Source organism: Eriocheir sinensis, chromosome 32, assembly GCF_024679095.1.
Source record: "Eriocheir sinensis breed Jianghai 21 chromosome 32, ASM2467909v1, whole genome shotgun sequence".
Taxonomy (NCBI): Eukaryota; Metazoa; Arthropoda; class Malacostraca; order Decapoda; family Varunidae; genus Eriocheir; species Eriocheir sinensis.
The window spans coordinates 11,144,490-11,164,020 of record NC_066540.1 but is presented as its reverse complement, the minus strand read 5'-3'; positions in this window follow the sequence as shown (position 1 = coordinate 11,164,020).

Genomic DNA, 19,531 nt, shown 5'->3' with positions numbered 1-19,531 from the left:
GACGCCTGGAGGAGTGGGAAAAAGAGTAAGGAGGAAGAGATTGATGAGGTGAGAAAGATATTGAAGATGGAAAGAAGAAAAAAACATGTATCAGACGCCTGGAGGAATGGGAAAAAGAGTAAGGAGGAAGAGAAGGATGAAGTGAGACAGATATTGAAGATGGAAAGAAGAAAAAAACATGTATCAGACGCCTGGAGGAGTAGGAAAAAGAGTAAGAAGCAAGAGAAGGATGAGGTGAGAAAATGAGATGTGAAGGAGCTGAAGAAGAAGCCTGAAGGAAGCCTGGAACCAAGGGAACGAGGGACGAGAAGATCAAGGTAAAAAGGAAGGAATATGAAGAGGGACTATAAAAAAGACAAGGCCAAAGATGAGGTATTGAGAGAAGATAAGGGAGGAGGAGGAGAAGGAGGAGGACGAACAAGTAAAAGAAAAAGAAAAACAAATGAAAGTAGGAGGTAAGGACGAACAAGAAGGACAAGAACAGAAAGAAGGAAGAGGATGAATAAGGAAGAGAAGAAAACGAACAACCAGGGGGAAAGAAAAGACAGGAAATGTATGTGAGAGAAGTGATGAGTAGCAGAAGGGGAAAAAGGAGGATGAGGACGAGGACGAAGATGAGGAGGAAGCGAGAAAAAAAATAGCAAGTAGAAGAAAACAAAAAGAAGAGCACAAAAAAGAGAATAAAATGTTGAGGAAGAAAAGAGGAGGAAGAGTAAAAGAAGGAGGAAGAAGAGGAGGAGGAGGAGGAGGAGGAGGAGGAGACGTTATTCATCATCATTACCTGAGGCGAGACTGAAGGCAAACCCCAACATGCCCAAATGCACCCCTACCCCCCCATCCCCCCTCCTCCTCCTCCTCCTCCTCGAAGGCTCACACATCAGTTTCCTTGAGTCAAACAGGCTGGAGGAAGAAGGAGGAAGGAGGAATAGACGTTGGAGGAGGAGGGTGGACGGAGGGGAAAAGGGTACTGGGGAATAGACAGAGGGAGAGAGGGGGGTTGGGGGGCCAGGGGGTAGGGGGAAGGGGGGAGGGGGCCGGATGGTTGATGATGGATGGGGATCAGTGTGACGCCCATCAGGGAGGCTTGTAGTGCAATGGGTGAGGTGTGTGTGGAGATGAGGAGGTGGAGGAGAGAGAGAGAGAGAGAGAGAGAGAGAGAGAGAGAGAGAGAGAGAGAGAGAGAGAGAGAGAGAGAGAGAGAGAGAGAGAGAGAGAGAGAGAGAGAGAGAGAGAGAGAGAGAGAGAGAGAGAGAGAGAGAGAGAGAGAGAGAGAGAGAGAGAGAGAGAGAGAGAGAGAGAATCATGAGACTACCTTTGGAAATCGTAATGTATAGGTATGAGTTCGTATTCCAATTATTTTTTTTTTCAACCACACTTTTCCTCGTCTTTTTTTTTTTTCAACCGCACTTTTCCTCGTCTTTTTTTTTTTTTTTAACGGCACGGAGCATCGACATCCAAACTTACTTACTTACATGTACCTATAAAAAAAAAAGAGAAAACACTCAGAATAGAAGAATAAGAAATAATCGTGAAGAAAAGAGCGAAAGAAAGGAATACATGAATAATCAGAATGGTGATCGTCTTTGCGTTAACTGCCCTATAGATAATGAAGACCGATGGACCTTTATTTTTCGGGCTCCATAATTGTTCTTTCATTCTTATCCCTTTAGGCACCGAAACGCCATTAAGAGAAGAAATGTCAGGCAAGCACAAAGGAATGTACCTATGCAAGATTAACTACTTAGCATTCACATTCAAGGGTTTCACATTGATTATTGCGGGCATTTTTGATTCCTCTGACTATTTTTTTTTTCTTTTATGCCCTTGAGCTGCCTCCTCTTTCTGTACGGCCCGATAATAAAAAATGAAAAAATGAGAAGGGAAAAATATCTTTGCGCATACCACCACCATCACCACTACCACCACCTCCACCATCTCACACCACCACCACCACCACTACCACCACCTCCATCACCACCACCTTCTTGCCACCGCCATCTCACTTCCACTTTCTCACCACCACCATCTCACCTCCACCTTCGCCACCACCACCAGCACCGTCTCCTCCTGGCTTCCGTCCGCCCCGCGCAATAAGTCATGGCCCACAACAAGTCGTATAACTCAGCGCGGCCGTCATCCCCAGCGCGGGCGGCACCTCTGGCCTCAAATTGTCTTATCTATTAGTTGTAATCTTGGCGGAATTTATGGCTTGTTACCGTCATCGTCATAGTCTCGGTTATACTCTCTCTTGCTCTCGCTCGCTCGCTCTCTCTCTCTCTCTCTCTCTCTCTCTCTCTCTCTCTCTCTCTCTCTCTCTCTCTCTCTCTCTCTCTCTCTCTCTCTCTCTCTCTCTCTCTCTCTCTCTCTGGCATAAGAAGAAAACAGTGGACAAGAAGGAGAAAAAAGAAGAAGAAGAACAAGAAGAAGAAGAAGAAGAAAAAAAAAAGAAAGACGAAAACAGAAAAAGTTGAAGAAAAACAAGAATAAGAACAACAGCAACAACAAGCAGAAGTAGAAGAGGAAGAAAATGAAGAAGAAAAAAAGAAGAAGAAAAGAAAAAGAAACAGAAGAAGAAATAAAATAATAATGAGAACAAAAACAAGAACAAAAACAACAACAAGAAAACAGCTGCGGTGGTGACAAAATCTTTAACATATACATTTAACTTTACTACTCTCCGGTGGCATTTACAGAAGGAGGTTTGTTTGTGGTGGAGGAGGAAGAAGCAGCGATTGTGGCGGAGCAGTGGTCGTGGTAATGGAAGGGGCGGCGGCAGTAACTGAAGTGGCGGCAACTCTGAATAAGCCACTGTTAGAAGAATGTTAAGTGCGTCTTATAATATAGTAGTAGCAGTGGTAGTGGTAATGGAAGGGGCGGTTGTAGTAATAGAAGTGGCGGTAACTTTACATAAGCCACTTTTAGGAGAAGAATATGTTGAGTGCGTCTTATAAGCCCTTGAATTACATCGAAATAAGTGTCTTGGAGATCCGAGGAGATGAAGGAGTGGGACGTTTTGACTTAGAGGAGATTGAAGAGTTGCTTGTAGACATAGACAGGGTTATAATACACTAGAGATAACGTTTGAGGAAAGACAGACAAACAGAAAGACATGGAGACAGACAGACCAGCGGACGGACAGAAAGTAAGACATTTAGAAATATAGATAGACATGCAGATTAATATATACACATAATAGAGACAGAAACAGACAGTGAAAAGGAAGTAGACAAATAGACAGATGAAAAGGAATATGAAGAGGACACACTCACACACACACACACACACACACACACACACACACACACACAGTAAGGTGGTGATAGTGGCCATAATGGTGATGAAAGTAGGTATTGTGATGATAATAATAATGATGATGATGATGATAATGGTGAAAATGGATGTGGTGTAGCGGTGGTGGTGGTGGTGGTGATGATGGTGCTTCTGGGTGGTGGTGGTGGTGGTGAAAGTAATGGAGGTGGAAGTTTGTGGTGGTGGTGGTGGTTGCGTCCTGACAGTCGGTGGTGATGAACGAGTGGAGGTGGTGTGCTATTACCCTGATTAGCCTATTAGACAACACCACGGCCTGAGGATATAAGAGGAGGAGGAGGAGGAGGAGGAGGAGGAGGAGGAAGAGAAGGAGAAGAGGAGGAGGAAATGGAAGTGAATGAGGTTATTGTTTACTTCACAGAGAGAGAGAGAGAGAGAGAGAGAGAGAGAGAGAGAGAGAGAGAAGAGGAACATAAATACAAGACCTTCAACTTGAAACGCTAACTTGCTCTCTTTTCACGCCTCCTTCAACCTCTTCTTCGCCTTTTTTTCCTTCCTCTCCTTCACGTTACCTCTCTCTCTCACTCGTGCTTTCATTTTCTTTTTCCTCCCTCCTCCTACTCCTCCTCCTCCTCCTCCCGGCATCGATCGCAAGGCAGGCAGGCAGGCAAGGTATACGAAGGGCGGCTCAAGATGGTTACCTCTCCGTCCGTGTGGCAGGTGGTCGCAGCTCCTATACCTCGCCCGAGCCCTCCACTCCCTGCCCTGCCCTGCTCTACCGCCTCCTCCTCGCCTCACGCTGATTTCCTCGTCCGCTCAGCTCGAAATCAATGTTCTTGTCGCCTTGCTTGCTTATAATATGTTCCTCTCGCTAGTGTGGGGGTTATTATTGTGTTGAAGTTTAGATTTTGTTGTGGGTGGTGGCTTTGGTTGCAGTTATTGTGTGTTTGTGGTCATTTCTTCGTCTTGGGTCTTCAGTATCAATGGGTCTTTTTCGCTTTCTCTCTCTCTGGTGCTATTATGGAGATCTATTATTTGTTTTGTTCTGCATGTTCTTCTTTCTCTCTCCCTCTCTATCTAACTATCTGTCTCGTGTCCTTACCTTTCTTTTCTCGTGTTCTCTCTTTTCCCCGCTCGTGTCCTCTTCTGTCACCTTTCCTATCCTCTTCTCCTTTCTTTCCTATCCTCTTTTCTCCTTTTCTCTTATCTGTTCTCTCTCTTCTCTTTTCCTTTTCTTTCTACTCTCATGTTCTCTTCTCTCTCTTCTCGTATCTCCTCTCTTATCCTCTTCTCTCTCTTTACGTATCATCTCCTCTCTCATCTCGTATTCTCTTTATCTCCTCTCGTATCCTCTTCTCTCATCCTGTCCTCTCTCCTCTATCAACATCTCTCTCTTTCCTCTCCTTTCTCCCCACCCAGAGCAGGAGGAGCCCCGCCGTAACTTGCCCGCCGCCTCCCCGCCCCCGCCGCCGACTCACAGGCCTCTACAAATGGACCCCGGGAGAATATTACAGTTTATCTTTCACCTCCGAACTCTCGCGCCCCTCACCTCACCATATTCTCTCTCTCTCTCTCTCTCTCTCTCTCTCTCTCTCTCTCTCTCTCTCTCTCTCTCTCTCTCTCTCTCTCTCTCTCTCTCTCTCTCTCTCTCTCTCTCTCTCTCTCTCTCTCTCTCTCTCTCTCTCTCTCTCTCTCTCTGTCTCTCTCTCTCTCTCTCTCACTCTCTCTCTCTCACTCTCTCTCTCTCTTTCTTTTCTTCCTCCTGTAATACGATAGCTTCTCCTCTTTCTTTACTTTCCTGTCTTCATGCAGTCTTGCCTTCATAGTGCTGGTTGGATCCCTGTAGGTGTACGTTGTGGTCTTTTTTAAGTGACTTTAGGTTCTACCCATCGCGCCGGTTAACTTTCTTCAGGGGCCTTATGGACGACCCCAGCCCGGTAGTGGAGCAGGCGAATTTTATTTATAGTGGCTGCCGTAATGCATGACTTGTCTTACACCTGCGTCCTAGCTTCTGTTTGTGATGTTGATTATGGTTGGAGTTCATTATAGTGATAGATATATGGGTAGTTATTTTGTTCTTTATAGATGGTCATATTTACAGTTATATTTATAGTTTTTTTTTTTTAAAGTTATAGGTGATCATAGTTAATTTTTCGTCCAGTTTGTTGCGTTGTATCTCATCTGCTTGCTAGTGTGTGATTATTTAATGGATACTCGGTAGTTAATAGTTTTGGTTGCGGTAATGGTGGTGGTAGATAATGGTTGTTCCCTCTTAATTTATATACATCTGTGTTTATTCATTTCAAGGAATTTATTTTATTCATTCAATTTTTATTTCTTCGTTTTTTTAACATTTTCACTGCTTCCCTTTTTTCCCACTAACTTTCTCTTCTTCGTGTTTATTCAGCTCTTTTCTTCCTCTGCCTTTTTTGCTTGTCGTTAGGAGGAGGAAGAGGAGAAGGGCGAGGAGCAGGAGGAGGAAGAGGAGGGGAGGAGGAGGAGGAAGTATACGGAAAAAAAACAGGTACAAGAAGCAGGAAAAGAGGAATGAAAAAAAACAAGAAAGAGAGAAGGAAAAATAGAAAAAGGAAACAGCAGGCGCAGAGGGACGAACAAGAAGAATAGGAGAAAAAATGGAGGAGAAGAAGGAGAAGAAGGAGAAGGAAGAGAAGGGGGAGGAGTAGGAGAAGGAAGAAGAGGAGGAAGAGGAGGTGAAGGTTACAAAATGACGCATAAATACAGAAGGAAGATAATGAAAAAACGCATGAAAAGTAGATGTGAAAAGAGAAGCGAAGAGAGGAAGAGGCCGAACGATGCAGAAAAAAAAGGAAAAGCAAACGGAGGAAGGATACAGCAACAGAAAGAGGAGGAGGAGGTGGAGGAGGAGGAGGAGGAGGAGGGGTAATAGGAGATGGCCGGTTGGCTCTCTCGATCCTGACTCACTCCCAAGATTTTCACAAGTTTGCCCGGAGAAGCTGAACCTCGGCCCCTACGATCGATGAAGGTGTGGAAGGCGGGAAGGGGGGGGGTGGGAAGAGAGAGAGAGAGATAGAGAGAGAGAGAGAGAGTTTACTGAGCGACCCCCACGCTCTCTAAACCACATCTTAACCCTCCTCTTCCTCCTCCTCCTCCTCCTCCTCCTCTTTTTCCTTCTTCTTTTCCCTCCTACTTCTCCTTCACTCCTTGGTTTTTTTTTCTACGTGTTTTTCTTGTTGATGTTTTTATTTGTTCTTGTTCTTCTTGTTGTTGTTCTTCTTGTTTTTTGTTCATTCTATTCTTTGTCTTTTTTTGTTTCCTTTTTTCTTCTTCCATCTTACTTCTTCTTTTCCTCTTCCTCTTCCTCTTTTTTATCGTCATCTTTAACCTGTTCCTCCTCCTTCACCTCCCTCTCATCCTCATCCTGTTCCTCTCTCTCTTCCTCCTCCTCCTCCTCCTCCTCCCCCTCCCTCTCATCCTCATCCTGTTCCTCTTCCTTCTCCTGATCCCCCTTATCCTCCTCCTCCTTCTCTTCATCCTTCTCCTGTTCCTCTTCCTCCTTCTCATCCTCCTTATCCTTGTCCTCCTCCTCCTCCCCATTCCTCTCATCCTCATCCTGTTCCTCTTCCTCCCTCTCATCCTCCTCTTCTTCCTACTCTTTCTTCTCTTCATCCTTCACCTCCTCCTCCTACTCCTCTCTCTTCGTCAGCAGCTCAACCGAACTCCAAAAATCTCGCGAAAAGTCTACTTACACATATTTTGCTGAGAACATTTTTTTTTACCATTTACTCTTCACCGTTCTACTTACAATCTTCTCTCCTCACGTGTTCCTCATTGATCTTCCATTATCTTGATTTTTACTTTCTTATCCTTCTTATCGTCCGTTTATTGACTCATCGTGACCTTTATTGATAGTGTTAAATGACCATGTTTTGTTTTTTCTCTATCGTGTTTTTTGGTTTTCTTTATCTGTTTGTTCTTATTGTGTAGTTAATTGTTCTTGCCTATCTTCTCTTCTCCTTTTTCTCCTCCTTCTCCTCTTTTGTATCTTCGTTTTAGTAGTTGTCGCCAATCTCATCCTTGTGTTCTAATCTTTTTCCTAGTCCTCCTTCACCTCCTTATAACTTTTCTCCTCTCTTCCTACCATTCCTTGTGCTCTAGTCCTTTTCTTAGTCCTTCACCTCCTAACTTTTCTCCTCTCTTCCTGCCATTCCTTACTTCTCCTTTCCCTTCTTCTGTTCCTCCACCTCATAATCCTCCTCTCCTCCTTATCTCTTTCTAACATCCGTCTCATGCCCCCCATCCTGTCTTTCCTATACTACTTTTTTATTTATTTTTCCTTCTCTTTAACTCTCCTGTACTTCTTGCATTATTCCTTCCTTACTCTTTTCAACATCCTTTCTTATCCTCCTTATTCTCTTCATCCTAGTTTGTTCCTCTTGCCTTTCCTCCTCCTCCTACTGTTCCCTCTACTCCATCTACTATTCGTCCTCCTCTTTCTACCATTCCCCCTCCTCCCTCTATTATTCCTCCTCCTCTTCCTCCTCCTACCATTCTCCCTCCTCCTCCTTCTACCATTCCTCCTCCTCTTTCTCAATACCTCCTCTATCCTGGCATCCTTCCTTCTTTACTCTAACATCCTTTCTTCTCTTCCCTCTCCTCCTCTTCCTCCTTCTTCCCCTCCTCCTCTTCCTCCTCCACGAGCCGTCCCGCGCCCCGTCCTGATAATATGCTAACGTATGCAGAATTCCTGGGGCCCCAAAATTGGTCGCCAGGCTCGGGCCCGGCTGGCGGGTATCAGCGGCGCGGCCACGAATATAAACCTGCGGTAACGAGCGGTATCAAAAACGTATCATGGGCCGAATTTAATTTTGTGTGTTTATGGCGCGACCCGAGAGCACTTGGACGGAGATAATAATTTAGGGGGTGTCATAATATTTAGGCGAGTCACCCCCCTGCCCTTCCTTCCCTCTTCTCCCCTTGACCCGTCCCCTCTCACCCCCCCTTTCCTTCCTTCCTCTTCCTTTCCCTTACATCCCTTTTCCCTCTCTCTCTCTCTGTGTGTCTCCCTCCCTTAATTCCTTTTTCCTTCCTTCCTGTACCTCCCCTTCCCTCTCTTGTTGTCTCCCTCCTCCTCCTCCTCCCTTCCTTCCTCCTTCTTTCCCTTACATCCCTCTCTCTCTCTCTCTCTCTCTCTCTCTCTCTCTCTCTCTCTCTCTCTCTCTCTCTCTCTCTCTCTCTCTCTCTCTCTCTCTCTGCCTCCCTCCTCCTCCTCCCTTACTTCCTTTCTCCTTCCTTCCACTCCCTTTCCCTCTCTTCCAGTCTCCCTCAGTCTCCCTACCTTTCCTTCCTCCTTCCCTCCTCCCTTACCTAACCCTCCTCCTTCTCTCTCCTGCTCTCTTTCTCCCACCGTCTCCCTCCCTTTCCTTCCTCCTTCCCTCCTCCTTCTCTCTCCGTCTCCCTGTCTCCCTCCGTCTCCCCCCATCCTCCCTTCCTTCCTCCCTCACCGACCCCCATCTTCCCCTTCTCTCTTTCTCCTTCCCTCTTTCTCTCCATCTCTTACCCTTCCACTTTCTCTTCCTTTTTTTTATATCCTTCTTTTCCTCCATCGTCCATTTTGACCTCCCTCCCTCCCTCGCTCCTTCTCTCTCCCCTTCTTTTTCTTTCTCCTCCTTTCTCCCCCTCCCTCTTTTTTTTCTTTTCGTGTTATTTTTCTTTTATTTTCGCTCGTGTATGACTTTCTTTTTCTCTCCTTTTCCTCCTCCCTCTTTTCCTGCTTTTATACCCCTACCTTTCCTCTTCTTCCCTTCCCCTCTCCTTCCTTCCTTCCCTCCCTCCCTTCCTTTCTTATCTTTCTTTCCTTACCCTATCTTTTACCTACTTATCTCTTACCTATCCTCCTTTCCCTATCTTTTTCCTTATTTTTCCCCTTCTTTCCCTCCCCTCCCTCCTTTTCTTATTTTTTCCCTCTCCTCTCTCCTCCTTATCTCCTTCCCTTTCTCTCCCTTTTCTTTCCCTTTCGTCCTTTCCTCCTATTCTTCATCCCTCCATCGTTTTTCCTCCTCTTTCTCCTTCTCTTCTTTTCTCTCATTCAATACTCCTTCCCTCCCTCCTCCACATTTCCCTCTCCCTCCCTCCTCCATACTTTCCCTCCTTCCTCCATATCTTTCTCTTTCTCTCCTCCGTATACCTCTATCTCCCCCTCCTTCATACCTCCCTCTCACCACCATACCTCTCTCCCTCCCTCATCCCTCATTCCCTCCCTCCTCCACACCTCTCTCCCTCCCTCCTCCACACCTCTCTCCCTCTCTCCCTCCCTCCTCCTTCCCTCCCTCCCTCCTCCACACTGACCGCACGCCCTGAAGTTTGTTTAGAAAATGGCCCAAAAGAAGAAGAGGAGGAGGAAGTGAGAAGGAAGGGGAGAGAGAGAGAGAGAGAGAGAGAGAGAGAGAGAGAGAGAGAGAGAAGAAAGTATCTCTGGTCCAGTTTTTAGAGGCAAGATAATTATTAAAAAAAAAACAGAATAAATGAAAGAAGATGTTGGTTTTGTGACTCGGAAGCATAGAGGAGTGAATCTCAGGGGTGGAGTGAATGGAGTGGTCCCTCGGGTGATTCGAAGGAGTAGGTGTCCAGTGAAGACTTTGATCAGGTAGGTATTATAAGGCACTCGCAACTAACATCAGCTATTTCTAAAGGCCAAGGAGAGGGTCACTTGGGTTCTAATGAGTGTTTCTTTAGGTTCACGGTACAGAAGAAGGGTCAAACTACCACCAGGGTCATAAAACTTCTCCTGGAAATGCCCACAGCTCTTACGAAAGCCTTGTCATATATGTGTTCTTGGGCGGCGGAATCACTGAGAGTCTGGAAGTGGAGGAGACGGTGGAGGTGAGGAGTTGAGTGGAGATAGGTTTGGATATCGAAGAATTTGGTTGAGGAGTTTATATAGTGGGAGTGGATGGCTCTGTTGGGGTGTTGCCGGGAGTGAAGTAGAAGCAGAAACTTATATAGGCCTAGTCTGGGAGCGGAAGAATATGAGGTGGTGCCTAAAAAATACAGTGGATGGTAAGCTTTCATAGTGGAGGAGTTCATCTAGAAGGGGGTGGAGTTGGTAGCTATGTGGGGATATGACAAAGAGTGAAAGGTGGAATTCTGGAAGTGGAAGAAAGGAGAGAGTGCCTGAAAATAGAGCGGAATTTAGCGCAGAGTATGGGGGGGGGGGGGGGTTTAGTGTAGGAGTGAATGTAGTGAAAAACATATCTGAAGAGTTATTAAAGGGAGTAGGTGGGTAGTAGAACACGTGGTCCAGGAGTGGAAGAATGGGAAGGAGTGGCTTGATATAGTGATGTGGAGCAAAGTATATATGGGGAAGTTAGTTAAAAAAGGGGAGGGAGTGAATGCCTTTGTGAGGATGGTGCATAAGTGTTAACCCGTCCGCTGCAATTGGCACAGATTTCACCTTTACTGGTAGCCTGGTAACATACACTCCCAGGTCTTTCTCTGCCTCTGTGGTGGATAGTGGAGTGTTTCCCATGTGGTATTGGTGTGCTGGATATTCCTTCACTGGTAGCCTGGTAACATACACTCCCAGGTCTTTCTCTGCCTCTGTGGTGGATAGTGGAGTGTTTCCCATGTGGTATTGGTGTGCTGGATATCCCTTCACTGGTAGCCTGGTAACATACACTCCCAGGTCTTTCTCTGCCTCTGTGGTGGATAGTGGAGTGTTTCCCATGTGGTATTGGTGTGCTGGATATCCCTTCACTGGTAGCCTGGTAACATACAGTCCCAGATCTTTCTCTGCCTCTGTGGTGGATAGTGGAGTGTTTCCCATGTGGTATTGGTGTGCTGGATATCCCTTCACCGGTAGCCTGGTAACATACAGTCCCAAGTCTTTCTCTGCCTCTGTGGTGGATAATGGAGTGTTTCCCATGTGGTATTGGTGTGCTGGATATCCCTTCACTGGTAGCCTGGTAACATACAGTCCCAGGTCTTTCTCTGCCTCTGTGGTGGATAGTAGAGTGTTTCCCATGTGGTATTGGTGGCCTGGATATCCCTTCACTGGTAGCCTGGTAACATACAGTCCCAGGTCTTTCTCTGGCTCTGTGGTGGATAGTGGAGTGTTTCCCATGTGGTATTGGTGTGCTGGATATCCCTTCACTGGTAGCCTGGTAACATACAGTCCCAGGTCTTTCTCTGCCTCTGTGGTGGATAGTGGAGTGTTTCCCATGTGGTATTGGTGTGCTGGATATCCCTTCACTGGTAACCTGGTAACATACAGTCCCAGGTCTTTCTCTGCCTCTGTGGTGGATAGTGGAGTGTTTCCCATGTGGTATTGGTGTGCTGGATATCCCTTCACTGGTAACCTGGTAACATACAGTCCCAGGTCTTTCTCTGCGTCTGTGGTGGATAGTGGAGTGTTTCCCATGTGGTATTGGTGTGCTGGATATCCCTTCACTGGTAACCTGGTAACATACAGTCCCAGGTCTTTCTCTGCCTCTGTGGTGGATAGTGGAGTGTTTCCCATGTGGTATTGATGTGCTGGATATCCCTTCACTGGTAGCCTGGTAACATACAGTCCCAGGTCTTTCTCTGCCTCTGTGGTGGATAGTGGAGTGTTTCCCATGTGGTATTGATGTGCTGGACATCCCTTCACTGGTAGCCTGGTAACATACAGTCCCAAGTCTTTCTCTGCCTCTGTGGTGGATAGTGGAGTGTTTCCCATGTGGTATTGGTGTGCTGGATATCCTCTCCCAAGGTACAGGAGTCTACATTTTTCTTCAGTGAATTGTAGCAGCCACTTTTTGTTCCATTCCTGTAGCTTGGTGATGTCTTCTGGTAGGAAATCCGCAATCAATGTGTTAAAGGGAGTATAGAACATAATCTGGGAGTGGAAAAAGTGGAGAAAGCGGCAGTGGAACATCATCACCATTATCATTTCCACCACCACCACCAACACCATGATATCAAGAACAATCATTATAATCAGCAATATTAACACTTTACACATGCTGTGGTAAGGATGAGGACGATGTGAGGGTATGACAGGGAGTGAGTTAGCAAAGAAAGGGAAGGGATTGTTAAGAGAGAGAGAGAGAGAGAGAGAGAGAGAGAGAGAGAGAGAGAGAGAGAGAGAGAGTAATGAAGAACGAAATAAAGAAAGGAAGAAAAAAATAAAATAAAAGTAAAACAAAGAAAAATAGGAAAAGAAACGGGAAAACAAAGAAAACATCAGAGAGAGAGAGAGAGAGAGAGAGAGAGAGAGAGAGAGAGAGAGAGAGAGAGAGAGAGAGAGAGAGAGAGAGAGAGAGAGAGAGAGAGAGAGAGAGGATGAATAATTCAGAAAGGGCCGTGAAAGACTAACCATGTATAACGATGGAGATATTGCACAACGTATGAGATAAAATTCCTCACAGACAATAACATTCCTCGCTCGGTTCCTTTGCGCCCTTCGAGCTGTTAATACCGCCGCGTGGAAGCAAGCTTTTTCTATCTTTCTTTCTTTCGGCCACCTCTTTTGATTCTTTTTTTTTGTTTTAGGAGCAGCGAGTAGCGGGCTTTTTTTATTATTGTTTCCTTTTTTTGTGCCCTTGAGCTGTCTCCTTTGTTGTAAAAAAAAAATCTTTGCATTATTTCATTTTGTTTTGCATTGTTTTGTTTTCCCTTGAGCTGTTTCCTCTGCTGTAAAAGAAAAAAATGGTGTCCTGTTTATTAGACCCTATTCAAACTACTTCAGAGAATATGCCCCGCCCACGCCAGTACAGAAGCCACCAATAACATTCAATCTCCCCCAGCATCTACCAATCAGAAAAGGTGTAGCTTACTTGTGGGTTGACCAATGACACAAACTTAACCCGGTAGCAGCGACGGGCCAAATTTGTGCCATGATATAAACCCCCAAAAGTAGATGATGCATAAACTGATCACAAATGCTTTGATATATATTATGAAATGGTTTGTGTGAGTGATGATTTTTTTTTTTTTTTTTTTTTTCATTTTTCTCGCTAAGAGGGGCCTTTGAGAAACATGATCCCCGCAGCTACCAGGTTAAAGGGGAAGGGGGAGGGATTCATTTGCATGATTAATTTGAACTTCGACTTAAACTCCTTTTCCTTCACTTCCATGCACACCCTTGTACCTGTTTATCTAGTTTTTATGCCGTCATTGGGTTCTAGTTTGGTCCATTTTGTTATTTCCGAAACGATGCCTTTTGGGTGGCTTTCTTATAATATTGTTACGGAGCTTCCTTTTCCCCCTTTTTTGCGGTACAGACAAGAGTGAAAGCAATATGCGTTATGGAGTAGAGATAGACACATAAAAAGTATAATACGAAAGTAAGAATCCAATCGATAAATTAGACATGATACAATTAATTCATTACTCCTTCCCTCCATACTTCCCTCCCTCCACATCTCCCTCTCCCTCCCTCCTCCATACTATCCCTCCTTCCTCCATACCTCTCTCCTCTCCTCCATACTTCCCTCCCTCCACATCTCCCTCTCCCTCCCTCCTCCATACTATCCCTCCTTCCTCCATACCTCTCTCCTCTCCTCCATACTTCCTTCCCTCCATGTTTCCCTCTCCCTCCCTCCTCCATACTATCCCTCCTTCCTCCATACCTCTCTCCTCTCCTCCATACTTCCTTCCCTCCATGTTTCCCTCTCCCTCCCTCCTCCATACTATCCCTCCTTCCTCCATACCTCTCTCCTCTCCTCCATACTTCCCTCCCTCCACATCTCCCTCTCCCTCCCTCCTCCATACTATCCCTCCTTCCTCCATACCTCTCTCCTCCCCTCCATACGAATAACTTGGTTGAGTGAAAATACAGGAAACTTGTACGGTAATGATCCAATCCAGCCTAAGCATCCATGACCAGAGTGTAGGAGGGAAGATATGTGATAGGAGGATCTGTATTTGCTTAGCTGTTATAAGAGGAGAAATAATTGTAATAGGACTCAACTTTGAACATTTCTACTATACCACCACCACTACTATAGAGCCACGACACCTCTCAACCTATACCACAGCCACCTCCACCACTACGATAACACCACCACAGCTACAACCACCTCCACCACCACCACCACCACGACCCCCTCCCGCCCCTTCCACAATGTCTCCTCTCTTCCCCTGCAAAACTGACCTACGTGACCCTCTACGGTGAGTACTTACAGGTAGTTTAACTTACTTTTGTGACCCGCCTCTACACACACACACACACACACACACACACACACGGAGGTAAACACTAGCTAGGCAATTCACTTTCTTAAGCCTTTCTCTCTCTCTCTCTCTCTCTCTCTCTCTCTCTCTCTCTCTCTCTCTCTCTCTCTCTCTCTCTCTCTCTCTCTCTCTCTCTCTCTCTCTCTCTCTCTCTCTCTCTCTCTCTCTCTCTCTCTCTCTCTCTCTCTCTCTCTCTCTCTCTCTCAAACACTTAAGGATGACTCTAACACACCTCTCCTACCCTTCCCGCCTTTCCTTCCTTCCCTCCCTCCTTCCCTTCCTCACCCCTCCCTATAGACACCATCAAGGCACATGACCGTTCTTCCCTTCCCCCTCCCCCTCCTCCTCCGCCTCACCCAACACACCCACCCTTGTTCTCCCTGACGGCCAGCACGAGACGCCCAGGAGAGACACAGCAGACCAGCCCTTCATGATAACCCTCCGACCTCCGCCTCACCCCGAAGAGAATTGAGTTATTAAGCGAAAAAGGGGAAACCGCAGAAGAAGAGGCGTCGTTAAGTGGAGGATTTTGTGTGTGAGGGAAAGAGAGATAAAAGTAGGGAGGAGAGTGCAGGGAGGGAAAATGGGGCAGGGTTTTTTTCTTGAGGTGGGGTAATGTGTGTAGTGTAATAGATTCAGAGTAAAAATAAATAATAGGGTTGTTTTTTTGTACTCTTATGGAATGGGGGAGTTATGTATGCACTAAAGGTTTTTGTGTTATGGCGGTAACTGTATGTATAAGCGTGAGAGATGACTGTGATAGGATTCGCTCTTATTGAACGCTACTAAAGTGTATTACGTATAAAAAAGTGGTTCAAAAGCCTGATGCAGAAGTGCGTGGGGTTGTTATAGGAACGTAGTCAGTTTTTCTATATAATCATCTTCTTGGAAACACATTAATACATTCTTTTTTTTTTACAACAAAGGAGACAGCTCAAGGGCGCTTTTTGTCTTTTTACAGCGGCGTCTTCAGTCTTAACGAACAGTGTGGACGAATGATTTATAGGTTGAGTTGATGAGCAAAAGAGAGGGAAAATCCAACAGGTTAAGAGGAAGAGTAGGAAAGGAAAGAAGAGAGTACTTGAGTTCTTCCAGCAGCAGGGAGACTTAAGAGGAAGAGTAAGAGAAAGGAAAGAAAAGAGTACTTGAGTTCTTCCAGCAACAGGGAAACAGATAGGAGGAGGAGAGGGAAAATAAGGAGGAGGAGGAGGGGGAGGAGGAGGAGGAGGAGGAGGCGGAGGCAGTTCGGGACATTAGCGGCACGAGTCGTGAGGGAAGACAGACCAGACACCTGCCACAACACGCCGCTCCTGGACGCTCCTCTAAGAACCGGTCCTTGTGTGGCTTGTGTGTGCCGCGACTCTGCGCCCTCACGCCCTCACGCCGCCGCCCTGCCCTGCCCTGCCCTGCCCTGCCCTGCCTGACCTGCCCCTCCCTGGCCGTGCGGTAGAAAGCACAGTACCAGAGGATATAGGGGTGGAAAGAGGGAGAGTAGAATGAGTCACGGAGGAGAGGAATCATCATCCTCATCAGCCATTAAAAGTCTACTGCAGGACGAAGCCTTTCCATACAACGCTTCCTCAGATTTCTACATTTTCCGGGCTTGTCAGTCTGTCATTTTGGTTGTCGATCTAGTATCACAGGAAAGGAGAACATCAGTAGTTTATGAAGTGGTGGAAAATGCCGGATCGTTTTCAGCTTTTGACACGGAACCTCAGCGTAAACTTTGATCATTATAACACTTGAGCCCTATGCGACTGGTAGTAAAGTTTGGAGACATACTGAACGGTGCAAGTGATAGGATGCTGAGGGTTCAGGTTAATGGTGTGACATCAGACTTGGCTCGCGTTACAGGTGGTATCTCTCAAGGGTCAGTTGTGGGACCATTATCATCCACCGTTCACATCAAAATATAGATTACGGTATGATTATTAGCAGATTTGTTGACAACCCTCAAAACTTGCTGACAAATTAACTAAAACCATGGTTGTTATGAGTTAATTGGGGATTTTCATGTGCTATAGTAGTAAGTTCCGACCATCGACCAGGGAAATAGTGCTTGAACGTTCCAAATTGTGTCTTATTTTTGGAGCCTTGGCAACAGAAGCTAATCGTTTGCATCTACTATATATATACTCCCGTCCAAGGTAGAGTACCGTGCCATCTTCTTGGTCTCCCCATATGCCTGTCTTTTCATTGATAACTCTTTTGTCTCTCCAAAGTCCATGTTATGTCTATTCCTATAACAGACTCATTTGTTTACCTCAGGAGTCTGTTCGTTATATGACTCACCTACCTCACACACCTTTTATTTTCGTAGGGTCATATCGCCATTACTAAGTATATAAGCTCTTCGTTATTCTTTCCTCTCCATTCAATCTTCCCAGGTTCTCTCATTTCGTTACTCTAAGCATATACTTACTTAAATAACACTTCATTTTTTTCTAGCTTCTATTCTCTCTTTTTTTTTCCCTCAGTATAATCATAGCCTTAACCCGGTAGCAGCGACGGGCCAAATTTGTGGCTTTAACCGTGTGGCAGCGACGGGCCAAATTTGTGGCTTTACCGTGTGGCAGCGACGGGCCAAATTTGTGGCTTTACCGTGTGGCAGCGACGGGCCAAATTTGTGGCATGATATTAACCCCAAAAAATAGATGATACCTAATCTGATCACAAATGCTTTGATATATATTATGAAATGGTTTGTGTGAGGGGTGATTTTTTCTCATTTTTCTCGCTTGGAGGGACCATTAAGAAACATTATCCCCGCTTCTCTCTATACGTATTCGCTGTGAACAAGCCTGCGACAAACAGTTCTTATCTATTCTTCCGTCTCCTCCACACCCCGCCTCGTCCTGACCCCCTGTACCCCACGCACTTCTCAGGCAAGGCTTACCAGGCTTGTTTGCACTTTATGACTCGGAGTAACTACCAATGCGAGACACCAGACAAATATACTCGTAACGTTTAGTGCTCCAAGGAACATTAACGTTTGATTGAAAAGGGGGTAAAGAAAAGAAAGAAGAATAAAGAAGGAGAGAAAGAAACAGGAGTTGGAGAAGGGGGAAGTAGAGGAGAGTGGGAGGGCATCAAGGAGAGGAGGAGGAGGAGGAGGAAGAGGAGGAGGAGGAGAAGGAGAAGCGAGGAAGAAGAGTCTGAAGAAAGAATCCACTTCAGTCTCCCCTCAAGTGGTTTACCTTTCTGAGAGTATTACACTCCATTAGCTCCCTTCCTCCTCCTCCTCCTCCTCCTCCTCCTCCTCCTCCTCCGCCTCCTCCTTCTCCTCCTCCTCCTCCGCCTCCTTAGCCCTCACTTTCACCTTTCCCATTTTCCTTGCACTCCATCACGTCTTCACTTCCCTTCCGTCCATTCTCCTTCCTTCCATTACGCACCTTCGTCTCAAGTCAACAAGCTTTCTGTTATTGTTTCGTTTATGTTTCCATGTTTTCTCCGTTCTCGTTGCTGTTGTCGTCGTCCTAATCCTCCTCCTTCTCCTCCTCCTCTTCATCATTTATCGTCATCATTATCATCATTATCATCATCAGCAGCAGCATCCTTTTCTTCCTCCTCCGGTAAGTTTTTTTTTTATCAAACCAGAGTGACAAAGGCCCCAACTGTACAACAAGTGTGTGAAATTTGTTCCGCAGATCATATATTTTAAACGGGGAGGGAATTCTATGCAGGAACAGTTTGGGGGGATAACACCTCTGGACTTGGAATGTACTCTTGAATATCACTTGCTGCATAAATAACAAATGTTGTGCCAAGGAATACTTAACCCGGTAGCTGCGGGGATCATGTTTCTTAAAGGCCCCTCTAAGCGAGAATAATGAAAAAAAATCATCACTCGCGCAAACCATTTCATAATATATATATCAACGCATTTGTGATCAGTTTATGCATCATCTATTTTGGGGGGTTTATTTCATGGCAAAAATTTGGCCCGTCGCTCGCTGGTACACGGTAAAGCCGCAAATTTGGCCCGTCGCTTCTACCGGGTTAATTGGTATAGATAATAAAAATAACATTCAAACCTTGCTATACAGAGGATAACACAGCAGACTATACTTTGCATTGAATATAGGATGTCACGAAGGGTTAAGAACACGAGTGCCATTGCAGGAGAGTGAAGGAACGGCTTTTACGAGAGTACGAGAGGTTGTTTTGAGTTTTCTTCGACCTTGAAAGTCTAAAGTAATCGTACACACCATCTCTTTGTTGTATATAGCACAGGAAAGTAACTTATTGGTATTTAGATCTTCATTTGTTCTTCACCTAATGGTCGTCCTTATTGATAGCCAGATTTCTTTTCTCCATCTCCATCTCTTCATTCTCTACAAAGATCTGCTCAGTCGCCTTACCTTTTTTTTTACAACAAAAGAGACAGCTCAAGGGCACAGAAAAAGGAAACAATAATAATAAAAAAGCCCGCTACTCGCTGCTCCTAAAAAAAATAATCAAAAGAGGTGGCCGAAAGAGAGGTCAATTTCGAGAGGGAGGGTTAAGGTTGGTATTGTCAGATGCTCCCACCCCTCACTCACACTATTTCCAAAGGTCAAAAAGGAGGTTAATCGAGTTCTAATGAGTGTTCCTTTAGGTTCACGGTTCAGAAGAAGGCTCAGACTACCACCAGGGTCATAAAAGTACCCCTGGAAATGCCCTAAATTCCCACGACAGATTAGTAAATTACGTGTTCTTGGGCGCAGAAATGTTTAAAAATATGTCCCCAAGCCTCTTCCTTTCCTGTGTGTTAGTCACCTCACGCTGCCTTCACTCATTCTCACCCTGTCACCTTATTTTGTCTTCCTCACCATCTGTCCTCTTCTCCACATCAACCTTTGCCCCTCCTCTTTTTCCTCTTCTCTATACCATCTTCACCTCCCGCTAGACCACCCCATCTTCCTCCACCTCCTCTCTCCCTCCCTCTCCCTCTCCTTCCTCCTCACACCTAATTGCCTCTCTCTTTTTCCTCTTTTATATGCATCTTTCCTCCCCTTGACCCTCTTTCTGACCCCCCCATCTTTATCTTCTTCCCCCCTCCTCCTCTCTCCCAACCTCCATCTTCTCCCTT